The following is a 14,370-nucleotide window of genomic DNA, read 5'->3' on the forward strand; positions in this document are numbered from 1 at the left end:
AGGAGGAGGAGGAGGAGGAGGAGGAGGAGGAGGAGGAGGAGGAGGAGAGGAGGAAGAGGAGGAGGAGGAAGAGGAAGAGGAAGAAGGGAAGAGATACTATGCTTTTGCATTCCATTCTTTCTGAAAGAGAAAAGTCTGTTTTAAGAGACATTTAAGAACCCATTCCTATAGTCTATGGTTATGATTTTGGGAGCTTTTTTGCTTTAACATTTCCATTTGAGAAACTCAATGTGCTCAGACTTTAGGTAAAGGAAGACAGGGTAATCCGATGCCATACAAACTGAGATGTTCCTATATAAACAAGCTGGGTTTCACTTACAGGTCTATTTCTCATCTATGGAACCAAGAGAAGTGCAGGCAAGCTGCAGGAGCAGGGCTTAGAACCATGTCCTTGTTCTCTCCTTGGCTGAAAGCACAAGGCAAGTCTCCCAGTTGATTGTCCTTCTCCAGGCAAATAGAACCATAGACTGGACACAGAAGCCAGTAGCTTAACACCAGTATGGGTTCATCAGGACTTTCCAGCAAAGGCCAACCCTTGAGCAAAGTAAGGAGCTTATGTTTGCAGCTTTCTGTCTGTTTTGTTCTGAAACTGCCACTCAGCATTGCCATCTACAACATCTATAAGAACTATCCACTCAACTTACAAAAATATCGACCTCCCAAATAATCTCATGTTTTTTACATTTATACTTTATATAATTTTATACTTTTACATTTATATATTAACTTTTATTAGGTCATATGCAAAGATACTGACAGGCCTATTTCTCAGGCATGGTATCAAGAGAAGTGCAGGCAAGCTGCAGGAGCAGGGCTTAGAACCATGTCCTTGTTCTCTCCTTGGCTGAAAGCACAAGGCAAGCCTCCCAGTTGATTGTCCTTCTCCAGGCAGATAGAACCATAGACTGGACACAGAAGCCAGTGGCTTAACACCAGTATGGGAAACATGCATTCCTAAGCCACATGTGAGACACCTAGTACATCCTACCTCTATTCTAGCTGCTCCAGACATTCTTGCTGTTGTCGGTCAGCTAGCCAAGCCACTGCTCTTTTCTTTGATGCTGCATCCTAAAATAACAGTGTTGCCAGGCTCCAGAACTTTCTTTGTATCCATTTGTCTACCCCTAAATTTTTCGTGCACTTTGAGTCCTCATCATCTAGAATACTTGTAACCACAAGTGTTTTATACATGGCCTTGTTTGTATGTACATAATGAACTCAAGAAGTGAACAACATTTAAACCCATGGCTCGAATGGGTTTCATCCATGCCTCATACATAGAGTCTGGGAGTAATTCGTAGAATATGTTTGATAATTCTGGGCACAAGGTAAAGGTTATATCCACCTAACCATCAGAGTAGCCTCCAAGAGAAGGGCCTATTGCTTGCCATCACAGTCTTCCTGTCTCTGAGTGTATAGGCCACTACAAAACAGCCATTTAGTCAGATTTATTCCCGTATGAGTACTGAACAGAGTACTCATGCCCCACCAGAAGTGAGAATCATGGTCAGGGTACCTAAGCAATACATTGTATCAGCAAGAACAGACAGCAACAGCACAGCAGCCACCCTCTCATTCTCAGATGCTGTAATTTGATTGACAGGTTACTATACATAGCATTTTATTTAGATTTGCTTAGATGTTCGGAGAAGAAACATCAGAGGTAATTGAGAGATCAAGAGGTATCTGTTGGGTGGCTTTTGAGAATATTTCCCCTAGAGTGGTTTTTGTCTTAGCATCTCTTTTGGATTCTAGAAACTCATTTTGAAATCTCATACAGTCCATGTTTCTCTAGTCTTCATATGTTTTCAACATATTGTGATTGACATTTTCTCCACAGTGTTGACAATGTCGTCATAATGGTCTCTGTTAACATGATTGGTTTATCCAGAACTATCTCATTCCATGAACTACATCTGTTTCCATTTTTAGAAATGATTTCTCCCTTAATAAACTCTGTTTCTACCACTATCACCACTATCACTTGCCTCTGGAATAATTCCTTGTTCTAGAACACAAGAACCTGGAAATTCAGTGAGTACCCTCTGACTCCAATCCACATTTGTAACAATAGTGTAAATATTTGTAAAAAGAGTTTGAGCTGTTAGAATAACACCTTTTAGTCCTCATCCAATCTTGCATTCCTATGAGGACCACATACCACGTGTGAGTAGGAGCTGCTGGTACAGATGTTTTTTAATCTCCTCAGAATCATTCCCCCTCCTTTCTGTTGGCATAGCAATGGGCTTATAAGAAACTCACTTATTGGACATTACTAGAGCGCATCTTTTGTCTATTATAATAGATTTAGAGTGATACTTGGCTGTGATATTAGCATGCCCCAGCCCACTTATTTTGTCCAGGACCCTTAGCTCCTGTACACTGTTGGATTGGCTGTAGACAGTGTCTGTCAGAGGCAATAGAACTGAAACAATGGTCTGCCAACATTGTAGACCTTATCTGGCATGAAATTTTCACCTGCAGTGACTGATACACTTATGATGGGTTTTCTCTGCTACTTTATGTGCAGCAGATGTTTTATCTCCAACTCTTTAACAGTGTGACAAGGACTGGAAAGATGGGTCAGTCAGTAAAGTGCTTGCTGTGCAAACATGGCTATCTCAATTTGGACCAAGAATCCATACAAAATAGCCAGACAAGCTGATCTCAGAATATAGCTGAGAATAACCCTGAACTTCTAATCCTCTTTTTTTTTTCATATCTCAAGTACTAGGATTATAGATGTAGGCTACCACACCATGTTTATATAATTCTGAGGATCCAACCCAAGGCTCTATACATGCTAGAAAGCCCTCTACCAACTGATCCACATCCATAGCCTTGGGGCAGTGGCTCCCAATGAGCTACATAAGCAATTTTTGCTGTTATAGTTTCAATAATGAATGTCCTGCTCTCCAAGGTCATAGTAAGATGATAGGTTCCCACCTTCAGTAATGTTATAAAGGTCCAGAACCCTTAGTATGTCAGATCTGTCTAATGGAAGGACATCACTGGGAACGCCACAAGGTTATATCAGCCACAGGTTCTGGGCTGACCTCTCTGCTTCCTAGTCCATGTCCATTGAAAAATAGCCACTCTCTGTCTCTGCTTCCCTTAAGTAGAGCCTTTCCAACCCTACATTTTCTAGCATTATGGACTGAGTCCTTTAAACTGTGAGCTCTCCCTCTCCCTGTAACTTTCTATACAGTGACAGGTAGGTAGCAAACACCTATGCTTAGCTAAAGATGCATCCTGTGATCTCACTATATTCTAATTTAATCTCTTAATGTCCTGGAGAGCAGGACATTCATTATTAAAACTATAACAGCATATAGTGCTGGCCACCTAGCTAGAAGAGAAAGCTCATAGATCTGCAGTTATTGAAAGAGATGAAGTGTCACTTCTTGTCTCCATTCAGTGGAATTTTCTGGCCCCAGACCCCATTACAGCTTCTAAAACAGCTTTTGAGTGTTAATAACATCCAATGAGCAAGTTTTAATGTGTGTGGTCATTACCTTTCTCAATGTGCTGGAGATTATTTTGAGTCTGAGCAGAGAGAGTTGATGTGTGTGTGTGCGTGTGTGTGTGTGTGTGTGTGTGTGTGTGTGTGTGTGTGTGAGAGAGAGAGAGAGAGAGAGAGAGAGAGAGAGAGAGAATTTATCATTCCCTAGAAATCAAAGCATTGCTTTACAATAAAATGGCAGACCATTTAAGGAAGAATTCTTCAGCCACAATGGTCAATAAGTATTTAAACCATAAAACTGCTTTATGATAGAGAACATAGTATATAAAAGAAAGTACCTCATAATTATTAAAAAGGAGAATGGGCTACACAGTGTTAGTAGGAAGAAAACTTTCTTTTCTAGGACAGGAAAGGGGCCATCATGCTTTTATTTCAGAGAAGAAAGGAGGGACCTTGCTTTCAGCTGCAATTTGCAAGAGCACAGGAAGAGGATGGGCCTGCGGCCACTTTCTGATGGTGACTTTTACCACAGCTACCAAGTGACTCAAAAGTCACATTTTATAACTTAAAACTTAACTGTATGTATTGGAAAACCAATACATTTTATTTCATAATGGCCCAGATTCAATTTTGTGTAGACTTCTTGGTGAATCTAATCCTGCTTTACAATCACGTGCCTCGGGGGCTTAGAGACTGAGTAGAACAGGCATGAGCACTCTTACACATTTCAGTTACAAGAGAACATAAAGGAAAACTAAAGCTTCCAGAAATGTGGTGGGAAGCGGCTCTTAGGCAGTGTGGTCTTTCTTCACGTGTTTAGGACTGCTTTCATTCAACTCAGTTATAACGCATGTTTCAAATTTTGGTTCTCTAACAACAGTTAGTGTTCCTGTTATAATGCATGCATATGTAAACACTACAATGCTAAGTATAGGAGATAGCTGTTGGTCACGTGCACAGTGAACGCTGGCCTCTCAGTCCCTCTTATGAAATCCATCTTTGGACTTTTGTGAATGCCAAGCATGAAGAAGACCAGCAGGTGCAGGCTGCTTATGTGTACAGGTTTGTTTAGGTTGTAAAGAAATCAATGTAGGCATCACAGGGAGCAGATAGATGGTCATCTGGAAGGGACAAGTTGGTGAGTCCTTGCTTCTATTATCTTTCCTATTCAATCTCAATGTACCAAGCTCCTTCCTTGATGAATGTCTTCAAATCTAGCCATACATAACTATTTTCTGTTTACTAACATCCTAGTACTACTTTTTAAAATAATATAAACAAAGTAGATATCACATATCTAAGCAATATTTCATGTTGAAAAATTAATTCAATTTCCTTACAGCGAAATTACAATTCTAAAAATATTTTAATGGCACAAGAGATCAAGAGATGGCTCTATCAGTAAAATGCTTGATATCCAAGAATGAGGACTTGAATTTGGCCCCTAAGAATTCATAAATATCAAGACATTTGGTACACACATGTAGTCCAGTGCTGGGGAGATAGAGACAGGAGCATCCCTGCTTCTTTCTGGCCATCCAGTCTGATTAAATCAGATAGCTCCAGATTTAATGGGAGCTCCTGTCTCAAAATCTAAGGTGTCTAATGGCATGGTTCAGTTAAAGATGCTTGCTCTTCAGGCAGATCTAAGTTGAATACTAGAGACCCATGTAAAGTGGTAGGAGACAACCAAGTCTACAGAGTTATCCTCTGGCCTCTACACTCATGCCAGAGCACATAGCATATGTGAAGTGTGTGTGTGTGTGTGTGTATGCACGTGCACACACACACACATACACAGAGAAAGAGAGAGAGAAAGAGAGAGGAGAGAGAGAGAGAGAAAGAGAGAGAGAAAGAGAGAGGTTTAGCCAAGAAACATGATTAACAAGTTTGCTTATATTTTAAAATATCTTTATAAATAATTATGTGTATCTGTGTGATAGTGAATCTTCCTTGTCAGCTGGTCTGTATTTGAGACAGCTAGGAAACATATCTCTGGGAGTTTTTGTGAGGGAGGACCAACTCTGAATGTTGGCAATACCATCCAATGCGTTTGAGTCCTTTGCTGGATGAGCAAGACACAGGGAGCTGACTGGCAGCACTCATCTCTCTGTGCTTCCAAACTAAAGGTACAGCATGACAACTGCCTTATACTCTTGCCATCACCATGACTCCCCAGCAAAATGAACTGATACTGTGAACCAAGTTAAATCTTCTCTGAAAAATGGTCATTGTCAGATATCTAGATCCAGTAACAAGATGGGCAACAAAAACAGCATGTATATGTTATACACACATGTTCAGCAAATGCAATTCTGAATTCACAATTTTCATTTCCATACAGACTGGAAAAGATGTTTTCTGTAGATACCAATATTAAATACGTGACAATGAGAGAGATGGTCTACAAGACTTCTTAGTGTCATAAGGGATCTTTATGCTGTGAAATCAAGACACTTCCTGACCCTTTTCCATCTGTCACTGCTACTCAGGACCCTAGTCTCTCATGGGCAGAGCATCTGTCTGCTGCTTTAGAATGATTTGGTCCTATAATTGCAAAGTAGGTGCTTCTCCACATTCTCACCTCCCTCTGAGTTAATCCCCTCTTCCTTTCACTGCAGGTTGCTGCACACAGTTTGTGTCCTCCTGACTCCACCTTGTCCTGGCTTCCCAGACTTCTCTTCAGGGAATCATTGGGAGATTTTTTTTTCCCTGTTTCTTTGAAACCTCTCTTGATCTGCTCATTACTTTTTGGCCTTACAGATAACCAACAAGTTATTTTTTGATACCTGCTTTCAGACTGAAACAGTGTGAGGTTTTTGTGTGACTCTTTCTAGGGGGCATTTTTATTTTTAAAGGAAGCAGAGTATTAATGAAAAGGAACAGGCCGTGTCTGGCTGAGGTGGAAAGGGGATGTGGCAATTAAGAGAATTCTTTTCTTACAGGGGGTCTGTGTGACTCCCACAGAAAATCAGGGAACTCATTTTGGCTTAAGCTCCAGGGACTATTTTCAGTGTGTCCGAAACTGAACTTCTCCTATATTTCAAAAATATAAAACATTATTTATATTATTAAAGCATTATTAAAAGAGTATTTGTGGCTGCTATAGATTAAGTATAATTGAAGTGCTGGAAAAAGATAATGGAAGACTGGACCAGAATGGAGCAGTGTTGAAAGGTCAGTTGAAGATGTCTTTAGAAAGAGCCAAACTTTCTTCAGCTTCCTATTGCTTATGTGATCATGCCCAAAGTGTTTCCTGCCATGGCAACTACTTGAACTTGTATCCTCCAAAACCAAAATAAACGTTCTTTCTTCATAAAAGATGCCTTTTATGAAGGCACAGTATTTTGCTGCACTAATAGAAAGAAGCCCAAGGCAACTACTGAAGGTAAATTTAGAAACAAATATAGAAATTTCATCTGTATTGGCAGCACTCATCTAAACAATTACAACTGAAAAACCTTTGTGTCTTCATTCAGCCTTCTTCTTTCTTTGTTATTTAGACCAAGGATGTTTAATCTTACTCAACACCCAAGTTTTCTTGCTACTATTTGTTGTAGTTTGAATGAAAACGGACCCCATGGGCTCATGTATTCACATCTTTAATCTCCAGTTGATAAATTTTGGGGGAAGGATTAACAAATATGTCCTTGTGAGAGGAGATATATGAGATGTATTGCTGGCAGTAGACTTTGAGGTTTCAAAAGCCCATGCCAGGCCTGGTCTCTCTCCATCTCTTTCCTGCTTCCTGGGAATCAGAATATAGAGGTTGCAGGTACTGCTCCAGTTTGATGGCTGCCTACTACCATGCTTCCTGCCATGATGATTGTGGACCAAGCCTCTGAATCTGTGAGAATGCCCCTAGTTAAATGCTATCTTTTGTCAAGTTGCCTTGGTCATGATCTCTTCACAACAGTAAAAAGGTAAATAAGAAACTGTTCCTGCTTTAGCCCATCTTTTCTGTCCCCGTTGAACTGCACAGGCTTCACCAAGATGGCACAGTTGGATGGGCAGTGTTTTCTGATTCATATTGTCATTGGTGTTATCATTCTAAACTGTAGTTTGGGGCTTGGATTGGGTCTTTGTTGGAAGCTTGCTTATCAAGCATGCAGGCAGCTTTAGGTTCCATGTCCAGCTTTGTATAAACTGGGAATGAGGACAGAAGCAGTTGGATTTGAACTCAGAGTTATCCTTGGCTACACAGTGAACTTGAGGTCGGCCTGAGTACATGAGACTTCACCTCAAAAAGCAAAACAAACAAACAAAAATAGCATTTTAAATATGAAAGGACCTGTTGTTCTCTTTTCCCTCTTTTCTTACTTTCTTTCCCTGTGGAACCTGAGTCCCCTCTGGCCTATTCACTCTCATCCTCAGGAGCCTGTGCTGAAAATCCTTCAGGCCACATCTGTAGTAACAAATTCTTCTAACTTTTGTTTGTTTTAAAATGTCTTTATTTCATTTTCATTTTAGAAGAAGTTCTATTGATTATAGATGTTTGGCTTGAAAAGTTATTTTTTTCTTTCAATATTTTCATCTATCCTTCCAATATCCTAAGACTTACATTGTTCCTGATGAAAAATAAAATATTTTTTACACATTTTTCCTTTCTACTAATGTTTATTTTCAGTGCTTTTAAGAGATTTTCTTTCTTAACAAGGCTTCTCAACAATCAGACTCTGGAAACTCTACAATTGTGCTTGTTGTATGTGTGTTAAATCAGAATTTGTGCTATATATTGTGATGCTTATTGGTAAATTTATAAAGTTCAAAGATATTTTTCAAATGTTATCACTGCCCAAATACTGAGTTAATGTAGATAGGGACACTTGGGTCTACTCCAATACCATGTCTCCTGATTCTCACATCTTTTTCTCCAGTATCTACCTGTCTGAAAACTGCATCTACTGATAACTTGAGTTCAGGCTTTTCGGTTTTAGTGCCTAGAATCCAACTTTAAAAACTTTTCAATTTTCAATTCTCTAGTGGCGTTCCCTGGTTCCTCCTTGTTTTATTTCTTCTCCACTCACCTTGTTTCTCTGTCTGTTGTCACAGAATCAGTTGGTTTTGTTTCTTCTTTGTATTTCTCGTCATTGGAACTAAAATGTTAGTGGATATGCCAGTCTGGGAAAAGCCAGGATTCAGATTTGAGTTTCTGGGTTGAGTGCAGTGTTGTTTGCTTTTCAGGTTGGTTGTGGACCTTGGAACTTGTGATGCGTCTGCTTTTGCTTCTGATTCCCACGTGCCCCAATCCCAAACAAGAACCACCCTGACTGGCTGTGGTTTGATTTCTGTAAGTGCTATCTTTGTTCTTCTGAGCCATTCATTCATTTACTAACAAATTTATGTTTTAAGTGTTTTGTTGTATTTAAAACATTGAGACAGAGTCTTAGTAGCTCAAGCACATCTTGATCTTTTTAAGTAGGAGAGGAAGACCTTGAATTCCTGATCCTCCTGTCTCCAGCTCCCAGTGCTGAGGTTACAGGAGTATAGAGCTACACATGATTTCCTTTGAGTGGTTTTTAAAGTACATGGATATGAACATGACTGTATAGTAAATTTTGAATGTTTTTGCTGCTAAGCTAATGCTTAGAGATCTCAGATAAATGGCTTAGGGGCCCCAGGAAGCTCTCTGTGACCTACTTGCTGTGTGTCAGAAAATTTAAGGGACCATTTTACATACATGGCTTCTTGATTCTGTCATGTTTTCTTATGATCTGCAGCCTCACTGATGTCCCCGACTGCTAATCTGAAAGACGTTGATTTCTACACCAGAACCTGATTGTATCCTTTTTAGGAAGCACCTAAGGAAAGAGGCTAGACTCACAGCACTTATTTGACCTCTCTCATTCTTTCAAGGAACATAGTGACTCCTGGTCTGAGTTTTCTTCTCAGTACTCTTGTGCCTGTTACCACCAGAAAGTGTATCTCATAGCAGTTAATCTGCTTGGCTAGAAATAGGAGGTGCTCTTGATGAAGTTTAGACTGTGGGTGACTTTCTAGAGGGCTATCTGCCTTGAGAAGCTGGAAACACCTTGAAAGGAGGCATTTTTCCACTTTTGTCTTCATCAAGCATTCTGTGTAACTTTACATGCTTTTTGCTTTTTTAGTTGATTAGCTTAATTGAGAAGTTATTACATACAACATTTAAATGAAGAAATGAAATAAACATGAAATGAATCTTAAGAGTAACTTCACAAATCACAAAATCCATTGTCTATATTAGCTTTAACAACAGTTCATTTGCCTTATTTAACAATCATGAGAAGAATCATGAGAATTGAGACGACTCCTTTATTCCCTTGCTAGTTCACAGCTTTGTCCTAGAAAGCTATGGGAAACTAAAAACCACAGAGAATCACTCTGGAATACATATAGGCACAGGAGCTTTTAGTGTGATTCAATTAAATTATTCCCTCCCTCCCTTCCTTCCTTTCTTTTAAAACAGGGATTTCTGTATCCCAGATTGGTATGTAGCAGAGGATGACCTTGACCTTCTGATCCTCCTGCTTCCACCTCTAGAAAGTTGAGACTCCAAGCATGGGCCACCAGACTGGGCTTATATGGTACTCATTTGGAGCCCAGAACTTTTTTTATTTTAGGCGAGCACTCCCCCCTCCTCTTTTCAGTGGCATTGCAGTTGTTCTTCTCTATAGAACCTGAGGTTGAGCTTGGTCCTACAAGCAGAGCTGATGATGAGAGTTCAGTGGTCAAACAAATACTTAAGATGACAAGTTAGAACTGTGCTTATAACCAGAGAGCACACATGTGCCAAGTACCCAATCCTGCAGACTTTGGAGTAGCAAGCACTCTTCACATTCCCCCCTAAGATTCATGTGATTACCTGTAGATAAGAAACTAAAAGTTGTAATGCTGGGGAGACAACTTAGTTGCAAAGCTATTTCTCATGTAAGCATGGGAACCCAAGTTCAATCACCAATAGCTACATAAAGAATTGGGCATGGGGATACACATCTATAAGCCCAGTGCTGAGGAGGCGGAGACGGGGCTTGCTGGCTAGACAATGTAGCATAATGCGTGAGCTCCAGGTCAATAAGAGACTCTATCTCAAAAAGACAAGAAAGGTATCTCTTAAGGAATGATTCTTGAAACTGATCCTTGGCCTCAACGAACATGTGCACATACATACATCCAGTCCCCCACCCACACATACACATGAACACGCACCCACCCCTGTGAGATATGGAACAGGAGCTCACACCATACAGTTTGGCTCTCTCTTCTCTGCACTTACATTCTAGAGACTTCCCAGGTCCTAACCAATCTGCGCCAACTGTCCTAGATAGTCACCCTTTGTATTCTCCCTGGTGACATCAGGCTGCACCATTGATCAAACATTTATCCAACCCTAACCAGTCTTTGCATATCATTGAGCTTGTATACGACTTCCCTTTCTCAAAATTAGTATTTTTATTCCACTTGGATACCAATAACATTTTCTGTTTGAAAAAACTGGAACAAAGCACGGCAGAGCATGAGGGTAGATTACTCTGTTGGTAGAGTACCTACAATGCAAAAATAAGATCTGACTTTCCAGAACCCATGTGAAAGACCAGCATGATGGCTCACACCTCTGTAATCCTCATCCAAGAGAGGCCCATTGAGCACCCAGCCAAGTTTAGTCAGGAGTTCCGGGGCAGTGAGAGTCCTTATTTTAGAAAACAAGGTGGAGAGGACCTAAGGAGCAACATCCAAGGCTGACCTCTGACCTGGATACACACACACACACACACACACACACAGGAGCACACATACATACATACTACACACATATGTACACACATACATTTAAAATTATATAAAAACATCAATATGTTTCTTTCACTAAGTACAAGAATCAAAGTTTTCTTGAATTCGTCATTAAAATAGCCCCTGTTCCAAAGTTTTGTATCCAAAATGAGCTACAAGTTGTTTTTCCGTTGCACTACAGACGATTACTGAGGTTGTCACCAGCCTCCTGTTTCCAGAATCCTCAGTAGCCAGGTCTACTAGATAGACATCCACTATTCATTCCCATCATATCACTCATGAGTCTAGACAGTAACTCATTTACTGACACTTTAAAACAGGCACTGTGCTTTTCATTATGTCTTAACATGTTGAACTTCATCAGCTGTGCAGTTCTGTCTCTGGAGGCGTGCACTAGGACTTCCTGCATCTTGTCGTGTCTGGGTTAGAGCCTTCATGCCAATGGTGCTGCTCCATTGTCACTGCACACTTTCCCTCTCACCTTCCAAAGCCTCTCTCATGATAACAAGCTGTTTATTCCGGTCATACACAATCTTGTGACCAGTGTGTCTGCCAGCATTTCCACTGGGTGACTGATGTTCATGAATTGCTTCACTTAAGGCTTCTACCTTACTTTCAGTTCATAGTCCAAGCCTGTCTACTAAAGTGATACTTGCAACACCTCTTTTCCTGGAGAGTCCTTTTTCCTGCTGAGCAGCTGAGGTGTCCTAACAGTTTACCATGTAGGTTTTCTGCAAGTAAAAATCTCACTGTTAAACAGTAGCTTGGGATAGATACAGACTGACTCACTGCCTGTGAATTTCTCACTGAGTGGCATTCTGATAGGGCTGGTATCTGGGAGCTGGTGCAGTTTTTAGTACCCTATGAATAGTTGACAAGTTTATCTCTGTGTGCGACACAGCATGGGAGGTTTATTTAAGTCTCTTCCCATGTTCTTTCTCCCAGTGTTCATAAAAAGAATCTCACTTTAGGCCTGTTAAAGATCATTCCCTGGCAACAAACTAGAAGAAAATCAAATGATAGCAGGTTCTGTGTGTTGACTGTATGCAACAACAGCCAATGTCAAATCTGTTCTCTCTGTGTCTCTGTCTCTCTGTCCTTCTCTCCCTTTTTTTTCCTTTCTTCCATTTTTTTTTTAAAGAAAACTCTTTGGTATACTCTCAAAAAACACTTGATTTAACTAAGACTTAAGAGAGCTGCTAAGGGATATTTTTACCATAATAATTCTGGAAAATAAGTTTAACTTAAAGAGGAGTGATGTGCCTGGAGGGAATTGCTGTGTGGAATGAAAGAGTACCTGATTTGGAACCAGAGCTATGCAACTCTTCAGCCATTCTTAGAAACTTGCTATGTCTAGAAATTTAATGATACAATTTTAAAGGCAACTTTATAATTCGTGTTCTAGGCAAAGACCTTTAAAATTGCTCTTTATGAAGGGTGTACTTTCATGAAAGTTTGAAAATCCCCTTATTCTCAAACAGACATTACTCAGCATGAGTGTCTCTGGACACAGGAAGGCTTGACCTGATGAAGCTGGCTGCAGGGTGCTGTCAGGGGCTTCTGCAATTCTGTGTAGATCCCAGCACTTTATTTCACTTGCTTGTTCCCATAGGAGTTTCCCAGATGTGCCAGTCAACTTTGTGTTACCACTATCTAAAGACTTCAAATAATCAACAATGGAGAGAGAGATTTATGTCTAGTTCACTTTTGAGGGGTTTGTGTTTAGATCTACAGGCCATACTTCATGGCAGCTCATTTCCAGGAAGCACAGACAGGCAGAAGGCCCAGTTCTGTCTCTTACAGACTTTACCCTCTCAAGCAGCACTACTCTGGAGTATCAACCTTTCTCACTTAGGCTGGGCAGACCTGAGGTGCTGGGATACTCCGGACAGAGATTTCAGAAAGAGAAAGGTGGATTTCTCATCTGACACAGAGCAGTAGAATTCTTAGCCACTCAATGTACCTCTCTGTTCAAGGACACACATTTTTGGCACATGGAATATAAATACATATAATGGAACTAATAAGAGAAAAATATGTAAGCCATAGAAAAATGAACAAAAGATTAGCTTCATAAAATGAAGCACATTTAAAAGGACTGTGTACTCATTTTAGCCAAGTGTAACAATATTCCAAAGACTTACCTTTTTTAAAGGATACGGAAACTCACAGTTAAGTGTACAAGACTGTGTTGCTTACTGGAGTAAGATTATTAAAATTAACTACTTATACATAAATTTTTGTTATTCCACATGAAAATGTTTGCCTTTACTGTGTTGTAGTAATTTCAGTTTTCTAGGAACTTTTTTTTTGGTGTATTTTCTTTTCATATTTTTCACTGTGCTGTTATTCTCTAGTCTGTCCAGTAGGCTTCCTGGCAGGAGTTCTTCAGTTGTAGAGTCTGCACCTTTGAATTGTTCTTCTTTTCTTATCTCAGTGCTGCATGCCTGTAATTCCGGTACTTGAAAGATAGTGTTTGAAATATTCCCTAGTAGAAGGAGAAGGTGACAGGAGATAAGGAGTTTGAAGAGATTGGGAGGAGCTTTAGGGAGATGAGACATCATTTATTTACGCCAGCAGACGACCAAAAGCCACATGAAGGCACATGTGTAGACCACCACAAAGACTGCATGCAAGTAGACACACAGACTATAGACAGACACACAGGCAGTCCAGAGAAGGCAAAGGCCTCTGGCCTCAAAGCAACATTTACACAGAACGAACCTAACACAAAAGTTTCATTCTGCCAAAAATAGCTATAAAATAACAGATTATATCACTGTTTACTCTTGGGTTCCTCAGACATCCTGTGTCATCCAGTTTGTGCTGGCTGGAGCTCCCACCCGAAGTCCAGAGTCAACCATGTTTTACCTAACTCATACCAGAAATTCAAATTAGTACCATGTTGACTAAACTTAATCTGGCCCTTATAGCCTTCTGCTCTTAACAGATAGATTCATTCAGGATCTGAGTTCAATGGCATTTTCAGCTTCATGGTGTGTGCAAGCCAGTTTAGCTACATTAAAGCCTATCTTAAAAAATGATGACATAAAATAAAGGTTAACTGGTAATTGCTTATCTTGAAATATCTATAAGCAACAATTATGCTGATAAAGTTTATATGAGCACACACAGTTTGA

The 14,370-nt window shown here is 40.1% G+C and overlaps 1 long non-coding RNA gene across 1 annotated transcript; it reads right to left on the reverse strand.

The window, feature by feature from the left end:
• Positions 1 to 7,049: 7,049 nt before the first annotated feature.
• LOC114618219 lies at positions 7,050 to 8,640 on the reverse strand. The gene is made up of 2 exons (XR_003710927.1): positions 8,491 to 8,640; positions 7,050 to 7,703 (listed from the first exon to the last, which is right to left on the reverse strand). It is a non-coding gene; the product is annotated as an uncharacterized LOC114618219 (long non-coding RNA).
• Between the last annotated feature and the right edge of the window lie 5,730 nt (positions 8,641 to 14,370).

Source organism: Grammomys surdaster, unplaced genomic scaffold (genome assembly GCF_004785775.1).
Source record: "Grammomys surdaster isolate TR1022 unplaced genomic scaffold, NIH_TR_1.0 140, whole genome shotgun sequence".
NCBI lineage: Eukaryota > Metazoa > Chordata > Mammalia > Rodentia > Muridae > Grammomys > Grammomys surdaster.